The sequence below is a fragment of the Balaenoptera acutorostrata genome, chromosome 15 (genome assembly GCF_949987535.1).
Source record: "Balaenoptera acutorostrata chromosome 15, mBalAcu1.1, whole genome shotgun sequence".
Lineage (NCBI taxonomy): Eukaryota > Metazoa > Chordata > Mammalia > Artiodactyla > Balaenopteridae > Balaenoptera > Balaenoptera acutorostrata.
Window position 1 is genome coordinate 67,649,071 of NC_080078.1, and position 18,838 is coordinate 67,667,908.

An 18,838-nucleotide genomic window follows, 5' to 3' on the forward strand; every position below is an offset into this window, starting at 1 on the left:
GGGAAGCTTTGTATTGGAGTCGGCAGCGTGGGTGGGGGCGATCCTTTCCATCTCCCCTGCCTGTCCCTTAAGGCTCCCTGGACATGACATTGAACCTCTTCCCTCAGCAGCTATGGAAACAACGCTGGCCAGAGAGGGGAAGGGACTTGCCCAAGACCATACAGTGTAGAGGCTGCACCAGACTTCCGATTCCCCACCCAGGGGGTGGACAAAGCATGCAGGATGCACAGGACATAGAGGGTAGAGGCCCCAGCTCCAAAGGACAGGGTCCGTTTCAGTCTTGCTCACTGCTACATCCGTCCCCGACCCTGGCACAGGGGCTGGCATGCAGGAGGCATGAATGAGTAGAGAGGATACAAGGACCAAGAGGGGTCTCTGCGGAAGGCTTCCGGGAGGAGTGGCGGATGGGCCGAGGAGGGCAAGCGAGGTTTGCACAAGCTGAGGGGAGATGGTGGGCGATACTGCAAGGGCAGATGTACGGAGCGGGGAAGGAGAAAGTGTACGTTGGAGGGCAGGAATGGGACACGAGACCAAGTGTCTATGAGTCTTTGAGAGACCAGAGCAGACCCCAGGAGGCTCCAGGCCCAGCATCTGGGGCAGTCCCCCAACCAGCACGGAGCCCTGCCCGGGGTAATTCCTGAACAGGAACAGAAGGAGGAAGTTGTATAAGCGACACTCAGCTGGTGAGTGGGAGGCAGGGCTGGGTTTCATTTCCAGACAGTACCGGAGTTTTTCGGCTCCGGTGGCCGCCCCCGCCCTTGCCCATCCCCTGCTGCCTCTGTCCTTGACTCAGGCAATGGTGAACCCCAAAGCCCACGGAGGCTGGGAAGGAGGCATCAAGGCTAAGAAATGGGGAAGTCCCCTGGAGTGGGAATGCCCTGGGAGAGTGGCCTGATGCTTCTCCTTCTCTGCCAGACCAGCTGGTGAACTCTGGAGGCCGGGGCTGCAGCTTCCACATCCTCTCTGCCTGGCAAATGCCTTTCCATCCTTCAAGACCCAACCCAAATGTCCTTCATCTAGGAAGCCCCCCAAGAAATCCCCACCAAAGCAGATTGACAAATCGCTCCCTCTCTGAGCTATCCAGCACTCAGACTGCCCTTAAAAATAAAAAAAAGAATCATTGTTTATTGAGTGCTTCCAGTGCCCCAGGCGCTGTGCTGGGTGCCTCACAGCCCCGACACCTTATTGGATTCTCTCAGCATCACTGAGAGAAGGTTCCATCACCAGCTCCTTTTCATCCAGCGGCACAGTGAGGCTTAGCAAGATCACATGGGCTGCAGATGGTGGGGCTGAATCTTCTGGACATGGAAGTTCATGGCTCTCTGGCTCTCCTGCTCAGGGTGTTTCAGCATCTGTTTCCCCTTCTGGTTTGAGAGCCCCCAATGGGCAGGGTCTGTGTCCCTGGACACCTGGCTCAGGGGAGGTACTGATCCATGGACAAATCTTTGAACCTCTCAACCTGCCTTCATCATGAGGAGGACCTAGACTGGTGTCTTGTATACAGCAGGCATTTGATAAATACTTGTGACATTGAGAACCCTTGATCCTAGTTCAGGCTGTCATAAACTTGCATATGACCTTGGGCGAATCTCTTCATTCCCCAGTCCTCAGTTTCCCAAGCTTTAAAAGGAAATGTTTAGGGACTTTCCTGGTGGCCCAGTGGTTAAGAATCAGCTTTCCAATGCAGGGGATGCGGGTTCAATCCCTGGTCGGAGAACTAAGATCCCACATGCCGTGGGGCAACTAAGCCCATGCGCCACAACTACTGAGCCCTCGCACCTCAAATAGAGAGCCCGCGTGCTGCAAACTATAGAGCCCATGCATTCTGGAGCGCTCATGCCACAACTAGAGAAGAAAAAATCCGCATGCCACAAGTAGAGAGAATCCTGAGCACCACAACTAGAGAGAAGCCCACACACCACAACGAAAGGTCCCGCGTGCTGCAACTAAGACCTAACGCAGCCAAAAATAAAATAAAATAAATCAATTCATTAATTTTTAGAAAAAGGAAATGTTTAGCAACAGCTCTCTTGGCTTCCTGTCTGTCCTAAAATTCTGTCCTTTGCTCTAGAACATGATATGGCATATACCCCCCAACCAATTTCCCCTATAACTAACATCTTACATCAATATGTAAGACTGTATTATTACTAACTATCGATGTATTATTATTAACTAATGTCCATACTTTATTCAGAGTTCCTTAGTTTTCCCCTAATGTCTTTCTTCTGTTCCAGGATCCCACCCAGGATGCCACATTACATTAAATCATTGTGTATCCTTAGGCTTCTCTTGGTTATGACAATTTCTCAGACTTTCCTTGTTTTCGATGACCTTGACAGTTTTGAGGAGAACTGGTCAGCTATTCTGTAGAGTATCTTTCTATTGGAATGTGTCTGATGTTTTTCTCGTGATTACACTGGGATTATGGGTTCTGGGGAAGAAAACAACAGAGGTGAAGTGCTATGCTCACCACATCATATCAAGGGTACATATTATCACGGTGACTTATCCTTGTTGATGTCGACCTTGACCACCTGGTGGAGGCAGTGTTTGTCAGGTCTCTCCAAGGTAAAGTTACCCCTCCACCCACCCATGCTGTCCTCTTGGGAAGGAAGAAAGTCGCTGTGAGCAGCCCACACCCAAGGAGCCGGGAGTTATGCACCCCTCCTTGAGAGTGGAGTATATAGTATTAGCATTTTTTCTTCTTTAGTATCTACTTTTCAAGCACTCCCACAAAACATTGCTACATTCCATCTTCCCAACAGGCCTGGGAAATGTGGGAGATAGAGACATTCCATGAGGTGGAAGCAGAGGCTCAGGGCGGGAGGGATCAGAGGTTGGGTCAGACTCTGTGGGTCTTGCCTCTCCCTGTTGGATGTGAAAGACGTCCAAGGTCTGGGCAGGACAGGACTGCAGAGCCTGAGCTCCAGACTCAGGAAGGCTTGAAATTGAGGTCCTGCCCTCCCTTGCCGTGACACATAGTCTTGCTGAGCCTCAGTTTTCTCCATCTGTACAATGGGGATAACAATAGCTCCTACATTGTAGTGCTGTGAAGAACAAACACCTTGCTACACATGGACCCCAGAACAGGGCCCTGCCCAGGAAGCTCCGCACACGGTGACTGTGGGCTGTTGCGACGATGATTATTTTTACAAGCATTCTTTGAAGACCTCCTGTTGCAGACTTGTCTCCTCTCTGCTCAGCAGGTTTCTAACCCCCTCTGCTCTGTAGGGTCACAGCTCTGGCTGCAGATTTCCGCCCTGCCCTCTGCCCTCCTGCCAGGCCTGGCAGATCAAGGGCCCTGGCTCCTTTTATCCTTTCTCACAAACATTCTGAGATATGGCGGAAGGAGGCCTGGGCTGGAGGGGGGCTGGCTCTGCTTGCCGGTGTCTCTCTGTGTGACCTTGGGAGAGTGTCGGTCCCTCTCTGGGCCTCTACTGTGGCCTGAGGGGAGTGATGTGATGAATGGTTGAGTTTCTTGGGGGGGCAGCCAGGTGTCTCCCCCATTTTCACGTGGACAGGGCTTTTCCTCCTGTGACACCCCCCTGTTTTGTCTCCAGACTCTCAGCTGAGAAAAATGTTTGAACAGCACGTTTCCAATCTGTAAATTGGCCGTACAGCCCCAGAAGGTGAGTGTGTGTGGCGGCACTCAGAGGTCAACACTGTCATTTGTTTGTCATCACTTGGGCTCCACCTGCTCAGGTGCCCACTGTCTCCATCCTTTCCCTGGAGGTGGAAGGATGCTGGAGGAACCTGCTGGCGGCTGAGCACCCCTGCCAGAGGCCGGCCTCTGAGGAAGCACATGCTCATTTGCTCCCAGCTCCTTTCGACTCTCATGGGGCTGGGCATGCTTCCCTAGTGTCCTGTGTCTTAGGCCTTCGGGCCAGTTTGGCCTCGCTCCTTGGATCATAGGTAGGTGCCCATGCACACACACCGATGTAAGCCGGGGTCTTCACCTCTGCTGGTCCTCAGTTGTGGTTGCCATCAGCCCAGAGGCCTCCAGACTGCTCCTCCCTGCCCCTCAATCTGCCCCCCACTCAGTGACAGCACCTCTCCCCAGGCCCTTCTCTGTTCACAACCCTCCATGGCTCCCCACTGCCTCCAGGACAGAAGCCAAGCCTGGCATTCAAGGATCTTCAGAGCTCCCCCCAGCCTCCCTTCCCACCTCCCTTCCCTCACCCCAGCCCGCCCATCACGTTGTGCCCAGTTAGTACTTCCTGGTCGTGGTTCCAAACACAGCAGTGTTTTTGGCCTCTGTGTCTTTGCTCATGCTGTTCCCCCACCCAGAACACCTTCTCTTTTGTCCCATTTTCACCTGTAACTGCTTCCTCCGGCTTCTATACTCTCCATAGATGACCTCCTTCTTTCACCAGCCCCCCTACGCCAACACACGTGCTGAGTTAGAACCCCTTCCTCCGGGCCCCACCAGCCCCTGATGTTTGTGCCTAGCACACTGTCACTCTTCCCTGCTCCTCCAGGCTGTGAGCAACTCCAAGGCAGACACGAGATCTGGTTTGTTCACTGCTGTATCCCTAGCATATAGCACAGACCCTAGCACATAGTAGATGCTCAGTAAATATTGACTGACGAGAGGAAGGAAGAGTAAGGCTTAGCCAGGGTCTGGTGGGTGGAGAGCATTCCAGGCAGGGGGACCAGTGGAGAGGCCTCAGGGCGGAATAAGCTTCTGTGATGGAGTGACAGCAGGGAAGCAGGCTTGACTAGGAGGGAAGGGGACCAGGGCTCGCAAGCGAAGCCTGAGCAGTTGGCAAGGGCCAGATCAGGCTGATGCACTGAGGCACTGAGGCACTGGGCATCTCTGTGTAAACTGTAAAGTGCAGTGCCATGAGAGGTGCCAAGCCCTTTCCATAGCCTCAAGCCAGAGCCTGCCCACTTTTCCACCTTATCCTGTAGCCCTGAGCCCAGTTCTTCAAATAGACAACTCACAGCAAACCATCTGGGGAATGACAGGGCTGGTCTGGAATTTCCCACCGAGTGCCTGTGATGGGTCAGCTTTCCAGTTGCTTTCCAAGGATGAGCTAGGCTCAGGGTGGGTGGGAGCCAGAGCCACCAGGGCCTTGGGTGAGGCGCAGGCGGTGCCCCTGATCCCGTGGCATGGGAAAGCTCTCGCCACAGGTTTGCTGCCAGTTGTGGTGGGCCAGGCCTCAACCCCCATGCTCCATCCTGCCCTCAGTTGTGGCTTTGACCCAGGTCGGGGGAAGGAGGGGAGAGGAGGTTTCCAGAGACAGAGAACTGTATACAGCTGGTGCTCACCGTCTCCACAATGTTGACATCAATAACATCTGTCATCTGCTGGGTGTTTTGGGTTGGGAAATTATCCCTCCTGGCGTTCCAGGCCCGGCTCAAACTGTGTATACCATCGGTGGTCAATAAGTGTTTGCTGTCCATTAATGATGATGAATGATTTACAGGTATTAAGCAATGAGTTTCTGTTTTACTAACTATCTTTTAAGCAAAATAATGCACCAAGAGTCACTTACTGATCCACCAGGCCAGACTGTCAACTCTTGCATCTGCATAATCCTGGAAGGTGGTAGGATCGTTGCTCCCACTTTGCTGATGAGTAAATTGAGGCTCAGAGAGGGTGGGGTCACAGAGTAGATGAATGGAAGAGTTGGAACTCTTGTATGTGGATCCCTAGGCCAAGTGCTCTCTCTGGCCAACTGGGCAGTGCCTGCCCTGTGCCAGGCACGGCCCAGGCCATAGTCCCTGCCTCTGGGTGGGGACAGATGCACCCTGAATTTCTTGGGGTGTGTCTCCATCAGAGGTTTGTCAGGAAGCATGTCCTGGAGGAGGTGGCACTTACTTAGGTCCCTGATGGACAGGGAGGGCTGGGCAGCTAGAGATGTGGGGTAAGCATTCCTGGTAGGGGTTTACAGCCTGAGTGAAGGCCCAGAGGGGTGGTTGAAAATAACGAACTCTTCCAACGCTCAATCATGAAACCACTGTGCTGGCCACATCCTCCTGAACGACCTCCTGAGAACCTCAGCCGCTGAGCCGAGCCAGTGGCGGCTCCAGATGGAAGGCTGCATCTGTGCTCATAGAGCCAAGATGTGTCCCAGCTGCCCCCACTCCTCCAAGAGAGCGGGTAGGGTATGAAAAAGGCTCAGACGTACTGGGTGTACATTACTTCATTTCATCCTCACGTGAACCTTCTGAGAGGACCACTGTCTTTAGCCCATTTTGCAGGTTGGCATAGTGAGGCTCAGAGAAATGGCCTGCTCAAGGTCACATATCCACAAAGGGGCAGAGATGGGACTTGAACCCAGGTCTGTGGGTCCTAAGTCTGTGCTTTTAAGCCGTCTGTCATCCCAGCTCTAGAAGAAGCTCAGAACTTTCAGTTGAACTCCTGGGGATGAATCTAGTGATATGCCAGTAAATATTTAACAACTAGCTTTCTGGAAGGAAAAAAGCCTTGATTTGTAGTGTTTGCTGATTTCCAAGGTGTTAATACTTCCACCATGGCTGATGTCAAGGTACCAACATGACATCATTGAACTTGGAGTTGGGAAGAGATGAACACAATCTGTCGGAAGAGCCAGCTCCAGCACACCACTGGATGAACATCCCACCCCTAGCCCAGGCCTCCAGTAAAGGCCTTCAGGCCTGTCTGAGGAGTGAATGAGGGCTGAGAAACCTGCTCCTCCAGCTAGGGGAAGCTGCAGTTAATCTTTAAGCCAGCCTTGCAAATATGTGCAGCCATTTCACCAGCCCGGGCTGGCTTCTGGTGCTGGCTCTGCTGCTGACTTGCTGTGGGGCTTCAAGCAGCCCTTTCCCCCTCTGGCCTCAGTTTACCAACCATAAGAGCTACGCTTTGTTGAGCACAACCTCAGTCACCCTCACCCTTGTCAGTTTTAACTTTCCCAGGAGTCCTCTGTGGCCATGTTCACTCCTGTATCATAGGTGAGGGGACCTGGGCTGGGGAAGTTGATGGACTTGTACAGGTTACAGTGGGTAGGCAACTAGTCTAGATTTGAACTCAGATCAGTCTGGCTTAAGACCTTGCTCATTCCTGGTCTCCTGGATACTATATTGTACCCTGAGGTCTTTGCCTCCCATACTCTAGGGTTCCCCTCCCAGCTCCTTTCCGGAGAAGCCCAGGCTGGTACCATTTGGCCCAGCTGGGCCTTACTTTCCCATCTGTGAAATGGAAGAACTTTCAGAGAAGGAAAGTAGAGGCAGATGGTGGCATTTAAAGCTGGATTCAGGCTCACCTTCCCCTGTGCAGTAATTCCAGGAGGACATGTGAAGAGCCAAGGGTGGGGCACCCACCCCCAATAGGGCAGTCCTGAAGCCTGGGTTGAGAGATGGTGGGAGTGGGGGGAGGGGTCAGATAGTGGTACCTGGAGGTTTTGTGGCTAAACCAGCATTTCCTCAATGTCCCCTCCTTTCTCTGCTGCACTCCCTGCCTCCTGTGTCCAGATGTACTCAGCCTCTTTATCTACTTGGAAGTGTAATTTCCACTAAATACCTGCTTCAGCCCCCTCCTAAGCAGGAGTATCTGGAACTTGCTGACTTCGGATGGGCTGCCTTAGTTACTTTTCTTTTTTCTGATGCACATTAAAATGAATGCATATCTATTTAGATAAATGTTGCTCCTTACCACACCGTCCTTCCTGCTTCAGTCCCCACTTTGGGAAACTCAGGTCAAGGCCAGGGTCCAAGGCCTGGTTCTTGTCAGGTGACTCCCTTCTCTGTGCCTCAGTTTCTTCATCTGTAAAATGGGGATAATCGATGGCCCGCCCAGCCCAGTTGGTTGGTAGGAATAGATCCTAAAATTGACCTGAACCGCTTAGCCTGGCCCCTGGCAAGAAGTGAGCGCTCCATCAGTGCTGCTGTTGATTATTACTAATAATTTCGGGAGAGGTAGATTTGGGGTAAATAGGGTGGGTGGGCTGTGGGGGAGTTAGGGAGGCATTTTGGCTTGAGGGCTGATGGGTGCCCCAAGGGTAGGGAGCGCTCTCAGGGCGGGGTGGGGGCGGGGCTTCTGTGCCCGGTGCCTCCGCCCCCCATTCCCCGGCCCGCCGGGACCCTTGGCGTGGGGAGGCCGTGCACGGGTCTCTACCAGGTCACCGGCGGGGAACTGTCCCGGCGCGCTTCCTCCTTCCTCCTCCTCCCGGCGGCTTGCCGGGCCCCTCCTCCCTGCTCGCGCGCTCCCTCCCTCCTCTTCCCCTCCCCAGGCCGCCGCCGCCTCCTCCTCCTCCTCCTCCCTTTCTCTCTCGAACTGTCTCTCCCGGCCCGGAATCCATTCCGGCCTGGGAGCCGGAGCGGCCAGGCCGCCGTGTGCCCGAAGCCCTGGCAATCCGGCGGTCGGTCCTCCGGTGCGTCTGTCTGCCGGTGCGTCCGCCTGCCCGCCGGCCCAGGTGAGCGCCCCCCGGCCCTCCGCCGGCCCCCAGTCCCGGCCCGCGTGAGGGAGCCCCCGCCCGGGGACCACCCTGGCGTCGGATCGCCGGGCCGCGGGGGCTCCTGGGCCCCCCTCCAACCCCCACCCCCCCCGGGCCGAGCAGCGATCTCGGAGCGCAGGGCGGGCTCACCGGGACTTGTCTGGCGCGGCCTTTTGTTGTGATGCCGCGGGGGGAGGGGGCTGGGTGGGGGGGCTTAGGGGTCCAGTCCGCGCGGGGACCCCCTCCGGCTCACCGTCCCTCTACGGGCCCCCTGAGAGCAAGCAGCGAGCCGGGCCTGAGCCCCCGGGCCAGGTCTAGGCCAAATCTGAAATCTGAGCCAGTTGGCGCCGCCTCTGGCCGCGGCTGCCCGGCCTGGCGCCCCCAGCCCTGGATGGGAGGTGGAGAGGGGGCGGGCAGGGTGGGCCTGGGGGCGCCGGGTTGGGGGTGCCGGGCCGGGGCACCAGGATCTCCCTGTCCTCGTGGGGCCTCGGGTAGGGCCTGGTGCTGCCGGCCTGGAAGGGACTGGCCAAACTGTGCTTGGTCCCTGCTGCCCACAGCCCCCAGCCTCGCCTCTGGACAGGCCCAGCCGCCTGTCTGCTCAGAAGTTGGCAAAAGTTTTGGGATTTCGCCACCAGGCTGGGTCCATTTGTCCGTCTGGGCTGGGGTTGGTGGTGGGTTTGAGTCCCGACAGGGGCCACCACTTACTTGCCCTGCTGTGTGTCCTCAAAGAACTGCCTGCCCTCTCTGAGCTAGGGGTCCTCATCAGGCCCCGCTGTGGGCCTGGCTGGGCTTACTGGGCTGGTGGAAGTATGGGCTGACAGAAGGGTTTCACCTGTGGGGTAGCAGTTCAGCCTCTGGGGCCTTCAGGCAGACTTGAGCGTGGACGGAGCCCTTGCGTGGCCCTGGGTGAAGCTTCCCGGGCTTCAGGGACTCTGTCCAATTGGGACAGTGCTCTCTGGGTCACCTGGGGTGAGTCCAGGCCCAGCCATAGTGCAGCTGAGACCAGATGATTTCAAGAATGGGCCAGGCTGGTCCTGTTGCTGACCCTCATCTTGGCCTCCTGGCTGGGGAGACAAGACCTAGGCTTCTCACCTCACTGGGTGACCTGGGCCAAGGGACCACCCCTCTGAGTCCACATGTGTGCAGTGGGGATCCTCTGGGGAAGACTGTAGGCACTTCTGCAGGGAGGGGCTTAGCATGTGGTAGGTGTTCAATAAATGAGCACTTCACTGGATGAATTGCCTAAAAAAGATGGGTGGGAGGTGAGGTGGCTGGTCGTAGTGGGGTGGATTGGTGCCCCAAAAGCCACCTCCTAACCCCTTGAGAAAGAAACAGCCCCAGCACAGTCTTGCCACCCAGCAGCTGTGTGACCTGAGACAACTCACTACTCCCTCTGGCCTCATTTTTGTTAAGTATAAAATGGGCCCATGATAATGATAGCTGCTAACATCTACTGAGCACCTCCTATGAGGTAGGGACTCTTGTGTGTCTCCATTTTGCTGGTGAAGAAACTGAGGCTCAGAGAGGGGAAGTGACTTGACCGAGCCACACAGTTTGAAGCTGCAATGAGAGCCTAGACCTCAGAGTCCCTGGTCTGGCTGCCCTTGCACCCTTCCAGTGATGGGGGAACTGGGGTTTCCCAGTATGGGACCAGGCACGAGGCAGTGTTGGAAAAGACTCTACTGATGAGTGAGTGATTGGGTGGAAGCCACGAGGCCCTTTTGGTGATGTGGTGATGTGGTCTTTCCACCCAGGGAAATGATTTACAGTGTGTCACCTCTTTCAGCTGACTGCCTGCCTAGGCCCTCCTGTGCGGCCCCTGGGCCTTTGCTCCTGAAGGTGTCCCCGCTGGGAGTGCCCTTTCCTCTAAGAGCTGCTGGTCTGCTCTTGCTCTTTAAGGCTTAGCTTAAGACCCAGCTCTCCCAGGAAGGCCCCCCAGCTCTCTCCTCTTCTCCCCTAGCTCCTTCCCAGAGCATGAAGTATCCCCAGCTCATAGCTAGTTCCTGCTTTGGCTTCTTCCCTGATTGTGACCGGGGGTTGGCGGGGTGGGGAGGGGGGCTTGTCTAGCTCCCCCAAGCCCCAGGAGCCAGGGAGGAGATGGCTCAGTGGCCTGTTGACAGACCGCCCATCCCCTGGTCCTCAACCCCGTTTCCCCAAACCTGCCGAGATACAAGCATCCATGGCCCTGTACTGAGCGCCTACAATGTTCTAGGAGCTTTGAACTTGGGCTGAGCAGTGTGGTGATGGGTTAGCAGTGGGAGCTGTAGGAGGCCTTAGGAGGCTTCCAGGAGGTGGTGACAGGAGGGAACAGCGGTTCCCTCAGCGAAGAAGGGGCAGAGCGCTCGTTCTTCCCTTCAGCTCAGACACGTCCCAGGGCCCCTGGGGTTGTGGGGAGTGGTCAGCCTGGGTGGGTCCTTGCTGGGGAATTGTGAACAGGTTCCTGGCTGCCCAGAAATTTAAGTCTAGAGGGTGAGCCAAGTAGCAAACAGGTTGCCAAATAAATTAATATATAATCACAGATGTGATAAGGGCTCAGAGGGAGAGGCGTGGGGTGCAGAGGAATCTCGAAGGAAGCGTGGAGGAGTTGGCCAGGCATGGAGCTAGGGGTAGGGCTTACCAGGCAGAGGGAACTCCACATGCAAATGTCCTGAGGTGGGGGAGCATGTGCTGTTATGGAGAAACAATGAGAAAGCCTGTGAGTCTGGAGCGTAGAAAATTAAGGGGAGTGGGTGAGAGGTGAATGAGGGGGTGTTGTCAGCAGGACGGGGCCATGTGGGGCCATATGGGCCTTGAGGAGGAGCTTGGCCTTCATCTTCGCACAGCGGGCTGATTGGTATCCCCGGTGTTAACAGCCCCATGTTGGAGACAGGGGTGCAGAGGTGACCAAGGCACCTGGTAGAAAAAGATCTGTGGGCTGGACTCCAGATATTCTGTGAGGGCCTAGATCAGATATCAAGAGGAGGAGGAATTTGAGGCTGGGCTTTGAAAGTAGAGTAGGAGTTCGGTAGCAGGAAGGCAGGAGAGGGTGAGAGCCAGGGGTTGGGGCAGTGCCACGCAGGGTGGCTGGAGGCTGGGAGTGAGGTGGGGAGCAGGGAGGGGTTGGCTGGGGAGATGGAGACAAAGGTAGGGTAAGGGCTCAGGACTCAGACAGGCTTGTGTTTAAGTTCTGACCGTGTCTGCCTGCTGTGTGTCTTTGGGTCATTCATTCTATCTTTCTGAGACTTAGCTTCCTTGTCTTGAAAATGGGAACAGTAAATATCTTCCTATCAGGTGAGGGTTAAAGGAGGGCCGTGTGCCCAGTGCCTGGAGCCAGCAGGTCCTCAGGAAATGGGACCTGCCTTGTATGGTGTGACACTGGGCGGGTCAGTTGGTCCAATAGGTCTGGGCTCCCCAGCTGTCCGGTGAAGGCTTTGAGTGGATGATTCCCACTGATTCTGAAGGTGCTTGTCTAGGAAAGGATGCTGGCGGCCAAGGCCACCCGTATATTGGGTGACTTGAGTCCTGCCTTGCCCTCTGTGTGTGAGGAGGCTGAGCTGGGAGAGTTCTGCTGGTGTAGCCCGTCTCAACCTCTTGAAAGCTTGCCTTTGGTGAGATTAGCCCCATTTTCCACATGTAAATACTAAGACCCAGAGGGGGAAGACACTTGTTAGGGTCTCCCAGTTGCCAAGTGACAGGGCCGCACCTAGGCTGTGGGGCTCTGGGCTCCTAGTCCAGGGCTGGGCCTCCCGTGTCTCTGCAGGCCTTACAGCCCCTTCAAAGGCCTCCACCCCCCTGCCCTGGGCTTTTTGACCAGAGCCTCATTTCCTGCCTGAGTTGTGTGGCCCCCGAGCCTCTATCTCCCTTTGGGTTCCCCCAGCCCTTCACTTCCCCTCCATTGCTCCTACCACCTTATCTCCATGGTAAACCACTCTGGTTTCCACTCGAGCCCCTAGAGGGGTGGGGGCCCCTTCCTTTGGGGGCATCTCAGTTTCCTCATCTATGAAGTGGGATAGTATGAGTCATGGCTCCCAGGATGTCCCAAGGGGACAGAAGTAAAGCGTTTAGCACACATTAGCTTGATAGATAGGGGTGGGGAACAGCCAGACACCTGCTTGAGTCCATTGTTTTCTGGCAACTGACACCCCCTTCCTGTGACTCAGTTTCTGAAGCTGTAAAATGGGCATGGAGGTTGCACTTAGTACAGCCAAAAGGAGGATGGGGTGAAGCTGTACCTTAGCCTCTCACCTGGTAGCTGGCTCTGCATCACTGTTCCTGGGGTGGGTGACCCAGTAGGTACCTCCCCTGTGTTCAAGGCCCTGTTCCCAGCTGTCTGTCCAAAGGCAAATCACTCAGCCTCTCTGAACCTCAGCTTCTGCACACCTCCCTTGTGAGGATTAAATCAGAGAATGTCTCCCAGCAGCTTGAAACTATTGGATGCCCAGTAAATGTTATGTCTTTCTTTTCCCCTTCCCCTCCCTTGCGGGGACTCAGATATTACCCAGTCTAGGGATGGCCCAGGGTTAGGGTTAGGGTTAGGGTTAGGCCTAACCCAGACCTAGATTACTGTGTTGAGAAACCTTCTGAGATCCAGTCTTGGCTTCATGGGAAAGAGTGCTGTGATAGATTAGTAATGTCTGCCCCAGGCAGAGGATTAGGCATCACTGTATGTATGCCATGAGTTTGTCATTCCTCATCTATTCTGACCTTCTCTTTTCACAGATGGGGGAATTGAGGCCAGAAAGACCCAGGACATATTGTCCAAGCAGGGAGAAAAATGCACATCTCCTATCTTTTCATCCAGGGCTCTCCCCACCCAGCCAGCCTGTTCCTTCCCACAATACAATGCAGGGGGTGGGGCGCTGAGTCAAGGAGTAGATGATTCAGGAAGATCCCAGAGGTGGAAGCCAGAACCCTGATTTCCCCACCCCTTTCTGTGGGACCTTGAGCAAGTGACTTCTCCTCCAACCTGAACCCCAGTACCTCCCCTCCTCTTGAAACTACCCAGAGAAGTTCCAGAATAAAATGAAAAGCAAGAGAGGAGAAGAAGCCAGGTGATCTTGCCCAAGTCCTTTCCTGCTCTAGTCCTCAGTTTCTTCATCTGTCTGGCATGGGATCTTCCCTCCTGAGGCTCTGCGATAGGGATCCTAGCCAGGGTTCTCCAGGGGCTGGCCCGGCTGGGTCCTCTTTGATGCCGTGTGAGCCTGGCGATGTCAGCGGGGCTGTGGGGGGCTGTTGAGAGACTGTGGGGATGGGTCCTTGGAGTCCTCAGACCTGCTGGGCTGTGACTCCCGGCTGGGGGATGGAAGTTGGGGTTAGGGTGGTGTCGGGAAGCTCAGCCTCCCTGTCAAGGTCTGATTATCTTTTCTCCCGCTGCTTTATCCAAATGTGTGGCCTTGACTTTTACTCTGTCTGATGTCGATGTCCTCACGTTGTGCCCTCTCCGGCCAGGTCATAGCAAGGTGACTTATTCCATTCTTTGTCCCATCCCTGGGGTGGGTGGAATTTTTGTTTCTATTACACAGAAGAGGGAAATGAGGCTCAGAGAGGCCAAGGGCTGGGGCCACAGTCACCCAGCGGAGTGAGATGTGAGCCCAGACTTCTGGCTTCTGGTTGATGTGAGGCATCTGAGTCCCAGTGAGTGTGCGCTCAGCTTGGCTGAGCTCTTTCCCTGGGTGGAGGCTGGATGTGTTGCTGGGCGGGCAGGTGATCCTGACTTTCTGGGCTTCCACCTCTGGCTGGTGGATCTCCACTCAGATCTGGAGGACTGGGTTCTTGAAGGGGTCCCCCAGCTTCCAGGATTGGCACATAATGGGTGCTCCATGGATGCTCATGGACTAAAGGGAGTGGAAGTAGCCAGACCTTTGGAGCGAATTGGTTCTGGTTCGAGTCCTGGCTCTGCCACTTGTTTGCTATGTGTGATTGCGGGAAAATGGTTGCTCTGAGCCTGAGTCTCCCCATCTCTGAAGTGGGGATGACAATGCCAGTACAGCTTTGACAAGGTGGCGTGAGGGTCAGGTGAGCGAATTTGTGTCTGCTCCGGCGCAGGGCCCCCGCACAGTAAGTGTTTACGATTTCTGAGTGTCTGTGATTATGAAGGTAATTCCCTGACGAGGCGGGAATTCTGGGCCTCTGCCGGTCAACTGATCCAGGAACACTAGGGCTGAGACTGGACGCCTGTGTCCAGGCTAGTCCTATGGGGTGGGGCTGGGGGGGGAGGTTAACTAGAGACAGACAAGTTTGGTGGCTGGACCTACTGGAAGCCGCCAGCTCCAGCCAGCCTCCCTGAGCCCACCTCCCGCCTCAGCCCTTGCCCTCCTGTGGCTTGTCAAGGCCTCCCAGTGCCCTGAGCCCTGGCATTCAAGGCCCCCTCACTGAATGGGTCCATCTCTCTGAAGGTGGCTGCCCTTTGAGCCCTGGGTGCTTTGCGTCTTTGCCCACGTGGCCTGGAGGCAGGGGCTGTTACTGCTCTTGTGTTTTGGGGAAGGTCCCCAGCAAGGGCCCCTGGAGATGCTGGTGGTCTGGGCCGAGCTCTTCCCTCTGCTTCACCCTGTCACCTCCCACACTTCCCTTTCACTCAGGTGACCCGTTAGCCTTTCTGAACCATCAGCTGCCTTCCTGCTGGCCCCGGGTTTTCCAGCGTCCGTGCTTTACCCTGTGGGTCCTGCTGCCTGGTGTGCCCTCCCTCTCCACACCCACCATGGCTAAGATGCCTCTGCCTCCAGAAAGCCTTTGCTGACCATCCTCTCTGCCCCAACCCGAGTCCATACTTTCCGCGCTCCCCTCCTCTGCACCTGCCTTGCCCATTCTCTGCCCTCCCTCATGGCTCTAGCACATTCTGCCTTAGATGGCAAGTCATAGGATTCTTTTTGCCTCTAAGGGAATACGGTGATAGTCATCACTCTCACGGGTGCCGCACTTTACAGTTTACAAAGCACTTTCCTCAATCACCTCTGGCCATCCCCAGCTGGGAGGGAGACAGACCATCATAAAAATCTTCATTTGGGGAATTCCCTCGCGGTCCAGTGGTTAGGACTCTGCGCTTCCGTTGTAGGGGGCGTGGGTTCAATCCCTGGTTGGGGAACTAAGATCCTGTAAGCCACGCAGCATGGCAAAAAAAAAAAAACAAAAAAAAACTTCATTTGGCAGATGAAGAAACTGAGGCCTCAAGGCAGGGTCATGCCAGAGACTACTCTCTCTGGGCAGGTGGAACTGAACCACCCTCCCCGCATAAGCCCTTAGTCCTTCCAGTGAGGAACTCCTCTTTCAGAGCCCTGTGGAAGCCTCGACTTATTATCAAAAGGAAGATCCGGAAGTTCAGAGAGGTGAAGTGATTTGTCTGAGGCCACACAGCCTGGAAAGCTGGCAGAGCTGGAAGGGTTCCATCTAGGAATTAGAGAAGAGGCAGGTTGTGCCCCCCTTCCCACTCCTTTGGAGTGGAGAGTCAGATACCACCCGGGTCCTAAAGGAACAGTGAGCCCAGTGGCCCAGCCCTGAGGATTCCTTCCATTGTCACCCGTTCCTTGAGCACATAGTTGAGCCCTTGCCCAGTGCCAGGCGAATGGCTGTGTCTGGTCCCCACAGCATCCCTGTGAGGCAGCAGTTCTGGCCCCATTTTACCAAAGAGGAAACTGAGGCTCAGAGGAGCAAAAAGGCTTGCCCAAGCCACCCAGTGCATGGATTTGGACCCAGGGCCTCCTCAGCACCGCAGGCCTGCCCTGCCTCCTCTGGGCTGAGCCCCACTCTGCCTCCGGCCTGACCCCTGACCCCTCCTCCAGCCCCTCCCCCCCAATCCTCTCTGGACAGCGTGAAGGCCAGGAGCCTCCTCTGGGAAGCCACCCCGCCCCTAGCCCCACGGGTTTCTCCTCTACCTCCATATTAGCTGTGTGACTTTGGTGAGTCAGCTCACCTCTCTCTGCCTCAGTTTCCCCATTTGAAAAACAGGCCTGATGGCAGTATCCACATCACAGACTTGTTCTAAGGATCGAGTGTGGCACTATGCGTGATGCTCTGAGCAATGCCAGCACGTAGTAAACGCTCAATAAATGTTAGCTGTTTCATAATTTGTATCAACCTGGGGAGGAAGGGAATCACAGCCCCATTCTCCAGATAGGAAAACTGAGACCCAGAGAAAGGAAATAGCATCCACCAGGCCACAGGGGGATGTCACAGCCAGACGGTTCCTGTGGCACATCTCACTTTCCAGATGGGGAAACTGTCCCCTTCCAGGACTCAGTTTTCTCATCTGTGCAGTGGGTCTGTGCATATGTGGGGGGAGATAGTTCCATCACATTGTACCAATGTGGCTCCTCAGTCCTCAGCCACCCTAGGGTGGGGGTCAGAGGGATGTAGGGGCTCTTGTTCTGTCCCCTGTGCCCTGTGGGGCTGTGCCCTGTGTTCTCTGGCCCTGAGTTATGCCAAGTCCCCAAGGCTGGGCCTGCCTAGGAAGCTGAACCAGGCCCTGCCAGGCCTTCTGGGTGCCCTCTGGCTGCCGCCACCCAGGTCCCACCACATCACCTGGTCCACCTGCCTCCTCTGCTCTGTGTCCTGGGCAAATGGCTTCTCTTTTTGAGCCTCAGTTTCCTTATCTGTGAGATGGGGGCAGGAGTCTTTTCCTCACAGGACTGTTGGGAAGATGTGATAAGCTCATTCCCCCCACATGCCTGCCCATGTCGGGCTTATAGAAAGTGCCCAGTCCGTGGCTACGGTCGCAAGGATTGGCAGGGTTCTGACTAGCAGCAAGGGGAGCAGCATTCCAGGCAGAGGACCCGGCTGAGCAAAGGCTGGGAGGTGGGATGGTTTAGGGAGCACCCCATGGGTGGGTGGGGGAAAGTGGGAGAGGACCCCCCACCTTCCAGGATTTGGACCAGCCCTGAGGGAGGTGGGCAGGGTGTCAGTGCCGACTGCGGTGGTGTCGACCTCCCCACCCTCCAAACTTTAGATTTCCTTTCTCAGCCTCGGGAGCAGCCACCTGCCCTCCCCACCCCCACCCCTGCCAGGTGTTCCCGGAGGCCCTGGAACCAGATGAGCCACAGTTCTATTTGGGGACAATTCTGCTGTTCCCGTTTCTCTCCTGTGCCCTAGTTTCAGAAACGACGTGGGTTTGGTTACCAGTTGGCCGTTGGTGGAAAGCCCTCTCCCCCACTCCACCCCTACCTTAGATCTGTGGGCAGTGTGGGCAAAATCGGACTCAGTGCTGCCTTTGGTAGCTGCTCCTGGCTTCTGCCCCTGGGCTCTCCAGGCAGGGAGTCGGCAGCTGGACTTTTGATTACCTGCTGGTGAGGTCTGGGCCTTGTGCTGGGTGCCGGGGACCCCAAAGATTCACTCTGGGAGTAGCCTACAACCTGGGGGAGCCAGACACAGACCCTGATCATTGCCCTACCATGAGGTAGGCGCCATATGAACTGGGGCAGCTATTATGATGCCAGAAGGGCTTTGCAGAGGAAGTGATACCTGGCCTGAAGCTTAAAGGGTGAGCAGGAGCTCATGAGAGGAAAAGAAGGGTGAGGGCCTACCAGGAAGAAGAGACAGCATGAGCAAAGATCTGGAGGTGGGAAAGAGCCTGATGTGTGTCCACGTAGCCTGGGGAGGTGGGGAGCGGCAGGTCAAGTACACGGTATTTAGATGATGACTCAGTTGATCAGGCAAGGCTTTGGCCTGGGGCTGCTGGGAGCAGGGCAGGCCTCCTGCTGAAGGTGTAAAGAGAGGACAGAGAGAAGGATCAGGCTGGGCCCAGGTGCTCAGTTACTATTGCCAAGTGAAGGTAGCCCACAGAGGCTGGGGTTCAAGATAAGGATCAAGAGCCCCTACCTGGGACGGAAGGTAGGGACTGGTCTGGAGTCTTGGAGGGAGTGGGTCAGGGAAGACTTCCTGGAGGAAGCGGTACATATGACATACCTGGAAGAATGGAATGGTTCTCTGGGAGCCGGTGGAGCTTCAGAAAGGCCTGAAGATGCAGTGTGAATAGTTGCTCTTGTTGGAGCTCAGAGGAGCGGTAGAGTTTGGCCCTGAGCGGTGGCTGGTGCCAATCAATGGAGGGCTGGGAGTACCTGCCTGGGGAGACTACACACTGCCCTCGGGCAGCGAGGAGAGGCACGGAGGAGGGGGGGTGCAGAACTGATTTCTCTGGTGCTGTGGGTAGTGCCCAGCTGAGGGTGGGTGCCCCGTCAGCAGTGCGGCTTTGGTGATGTGGCTCTGGTGACTGCCCTGAGAGCAGATGGGCCTGGAGAGAAGGTGGGTGGCGGCCAGGCAGGTGGCAGGTCTGGGACCGACAGGGGAGCGGCAGGTGAGGGGCGGGGGATGTCTGCCGCCTGGTCTGCCTGCCCGCACAGCCTTTCCCTGTGGACGCCTGCCTGGCAGGAAGTGGTGGAGACGTGTTGGGGCCGGCAGGCTCCAAAGGCACCTGGTGCACCGGCTGGGCGTGGGGCGAGGGCTCCGGGATTCAGGGCCCGACCTCC

At 55.9% G+C, this 18,838-nt stretch overlaps 1 protein-coding gene across 5 annotated transcripts in view; it reads left to right on the forward strand.

Moving 5' to 3' along the window:
- The first annotated feature begins 8,047 nt into the window (after positions 1-8,047).
- The window catches only part of SRC (SRC proto-oncogene, non-receptor tyrosine kinase), a 55,255-nt gene continuing 44,464 nt past the window's right edge, over positions 8,048-18,838 (forward strand). For all 5 annotated transcript variants that reach the window (XM_057529299.1, XM_057529303.1, XM_057529304.1 and 2 more), the window contains exon 1: positions 8,048-8,384. The gene's annotated coding sequence lies outside the window, so the exon portion shown is untranslated. The remainder of the gene's footprint in view (positions 8,385-18,838) is intronic.